Source organism: Anopheles darlingi, chromosome 2 (genome assembly GCF_943734745.1).
Source record: "Anopheles darlingi chromosome 2, idAnoDarlMG_H_01, whole genome shotgun sequence".
Taxonomy (NCBI): domain Eukaryota; kingdom Metazoa; phylum Arthropoda; class Insecta; order Diptera; family Culicidae; genus Anopheles; species Anopheles darlingi.
The window spans coordinates 67,417,223-67,421,056 of record NC_064874.1 but is presented as its reverse complement, the minus strand read 5'-3'; positions in this window follow the sequence as shown (position 1 = coordinate 67,421,056).

Genomic DNA, 3,834 nt, shown 5'->3' with positions numbered 1-3,834 from the left:
CAAACTTTAGCTCATTAAAAGTTGTGTTCCTGTAGCTACGTACGGATTCAACTTTTCATGCCCACCGCCTTTCGTCCACCGCAGAACCAACCGGCCATCATTTGCTGACCAGCAGCAGCAGCAGCAGCAATCGCCAACCGAGAGATAAGAAACCGATTAAAACAGCAAACACGGGGCGGTATGAGCAATTTAGCTTTCCGATTCCGGTGTGCACCGAGTAGTAGCCGGTGTCAGAAGCATGAACCACCCCCGGGGGCAACACACCGGTCCATACGATGGTGTAAAGCCTGCTGGCGAAGGCAGACATTCCGTTACCACACCGCTTCTTGGTAAGGTACTTGAGCTTGAAATAAAAGCGGGACATAAAATAGCAAAACAGTTTGCGCGCCACCAGTAGTGCCACCGGAGCTCAGGAGTTCAGCAAAGCGACCGCTGCACACCCGTGAATGGCCGCTTGCATACCCGACGCAATCATCCTCTAACCTCACGGAAAGAAGAAGCGGAGGTGAGGTGAGACTGTTTAGATGCCGAGAACTCAACTGCAGGAGTCAGCGGGCCTTAGCCGGCCAGTGCAGGCCATACCTGCACATAATGACCTTCTCCGGAAATGGGGGGGAAGGCCGCCACCAACGCCAGCGGCGGCAACACTTCACCCTAACCTCAAAGGTGATTGAGGTTAGGTAGGCGCTGCACGTGGTCACGGTGCACCGTGGTCCCGGAACACAGATCGTCGTCGACGGAGAAACCGCAACGACACACAGTTTACTTTAACTATTGTGGCTGTCATGGCCAGGCACCAAGGCACCAGCCCTACCCCGGAAGGGGTTCAACCAGGGAAGGGACCGAAAGGGTCTATAGTACCGAGGCGGAGTTTCCAAACTACGACAAACGCAGCCATGCATCACTGGGCATTACCGTGACACCTTCCACCTTCCTGCGCCTTTCTCCCTCAACCCCCACCTCCCGGGGGTGTTCGTTCTGTTGGCGCCTGCATTCAAATGCAGTCGGTGGAGCTATGCTAGTGCCTTCGGGTAGGCTCTCTCTGGAGCTAGCTGGCTAGGCCCCCGGGAGGAATCTCCTAAATCTACCCCCACCCTTCGCACCCTTCGTTGGAATTAACTCACTTGGCTTCCCACTTTTTTCCAACCGATCTTCTATACCCCCTTCTCGCCCTTTTCAGAACCCGGTTTGTTTAGTTTTTAACCATCTATTCAGCGTGGCAGCGAATACCGAGTGTCCGAGGGAGGGGAACCGGAACCGGATGCACTGTCTACTGTCGTCCCGAGCTTCATCATCCATCCAGTCGGCAGTGTTCTTGTCTGGCAAACGCTGTCTCTCGGTTCGCCAGTATCGTACAGGATCATCACCATCATCGTCATGAGATGTCCACGCGTGTGGTACCTTCAAGCGTGCAGGACATTCCAATTTGCGCACTCCCAGACCGGCCTTGGCGGCCCAGCCGAGGAGGAGGTGTGGCAAGCGGCATAATGCACCCTCCTTTCCTTGCAACTCATACCAATGTAATCAGACGCGAATGGGTGCCACAAGCGGGCTCCGAGCTGCCGTATTCCAATGGTTTAGAACCGGGATGCCCCTTGAGGGAGAGGGGAAGGCAGTGGGAACCGCCTCGAGACAGCCATCCAGGGAGGCTTCAAGCTGGTGCGCCCACTCTCCTTGCAAGATGCAGCATCCCAGCACACCAGCATACCAGGACCCCGTGGGCAATGCGAACTCTTCCGGTGGTGGTGCTTCATTTGCCCATTTTCCCAGACCGTTCTCCGAGGCATGCCCGGGAACAGCGTTGGCTGTTTGGCCGGGATCGGCCATCGTCGCCCCCTTCGTTAGCCGCTGGCGGAGCTAACTCTCGCAATCATCGCCCCGCACCGCACCGCACCCGGAGTTGCGCATCAATGTTGCTTGTTAGGGCTGGCATGTAAAACGGCGGTACCATTCACGCCCACCTGCCACCCACTTTCTCTCACCCCGTCTCACTCCCTCTCTCTCGCTCCCTTCCTCTTACCAACGACCCCAAAAGCGGACTGGCCAGAGGCGTGGGCCAAAGTTGTACAGCGATTTTCATAACTTTCGCCAAATAAATTTATTCAAAATCCACCACCACCACCGTACGGTATTCATAATGCCAGGCACCCTTCCACTTCCCCTACCCCCCAACCCAACGTCCTTGTCACTTCTGCTCGACTGCTGCTGCTGCTCGATCTCGAGTTTTTCTTCTTCCTGTCCAATGGAGTGGCGTCGTTGGACAGCGACAGCGAATGGACAGCGACACCTCGCTCTATCGCCCGGACGGAGTGTCCGCTCGGAGCGACAGCCAAAAATTACGCTTCCGAATGGTGGATGGTGGCTGCAAAGTGGCTGAATGTCGTCGCTGTCGCTGGCAGAATATCCCCCCCCCCCTTCGGCCACGGTATTACAATGCAGTAAAATGCACATTTGTGCGGCATAGATTAGACAGATAATGCAATGGAACGTTGTGCCCCGTGCCGGGGAAAAGGGGGCCTCCTCATCCCTCTCCAAAAACCACGAGAAAACCACGGGAAAAGTTATAACAGCGCAACCATCACTTTACATTCGTAATGAATTTTAAATGTGACCAAAAGTATGTTATGGCAGGTTGTGGTGCGGCCAGCGTGGTACAATTTTTCATCCCGTCCCAAAGGACTGGACTCCTTTTGGCGGATTTGCGGTATGATAAAGATACAGATAATAATCGACATTACAGATCGAGGCCTCACATACCTCAATGCGCATTCTCATAACCGTCGAACGAAACGATGCAGCTAAGACAGCTTTAATGCCTCCTGTTTGATGGTAAACTACTTGCATTGTTGGCATGACGCTCGTTTCACGTAAACAAACGGAGCCACCCTGGCCTACCGGTTTGTGGTTTTGCCTAGCACCATCGCGCTGCATTGCGATGCGGAAAATGTAATTTAGAATTCACTTTTTCCCCGAGCTTTCTCGTTCAACTTGAAGAGAATTGCCACTTCCTGGAGTGACGCGCACGGGAACGGAAGGTAAACACAGACAACGGAAGGACTGCTGGACTGATGCCAGTGTTGCGCAGTTACCGGTTGACCGTTGTCTCAATCAACTTATTACACTCCATCGGGTCCACGGATGTTCGCTCTATCTGGCTGCGTGTACCGGGCGTACTAGTACTTAGTACCGAGCCCGTGGCCGAGACCGAGCCCGTCTCGGACACATGACTGACGCGAAACAAACAAACCAACCGTTACATCTTGATGGAAGCGTGTGCCAGCGCGTGACTCTCTTCGTGAGACGGTGTCCGTTTCTCGTTCTCCGGATAGCCACGCCAAAGGTTAGCGTTGGTCCGTGCCTTTATTTAACTTCCGGGGCGGGAGGTGAGCTTCTGGGGGAAAAAACGGTGCAAAAGCGCAAACAACTGCGCTGGCTGGACACAGGGCTCTACGGTGCACCGGTTTCCAGTGTTCTTGTTTGATAGCAGGTGTTTGTAGTTTCTGGAGGGAAATTTAAAAATAAACCTGAACCACCGTCTACGTCATTAGGTAGCGTTAAATGAGGGACCACCATTCGATCAACAGTTTGTCTTTTTACGGGGACTGGATAGCTTTGGGAGAAGCACATGCAGCTGGTGTATTGTTTCCTTAAACAGGTTCACAAGATTTTCTAATTTAAATTCTTGCAATTGATCTTAATTCTTGCAATTGAATGAATCTTGCAATTGACTTCTCGGAAAATCCTGGACACTTAGCGCAAAAGAAATAAACTTCAATGATCAGCGTTAATTGCCGACATATGCTTTAGAAATTAGTTAAAGACGTATTTCTATAG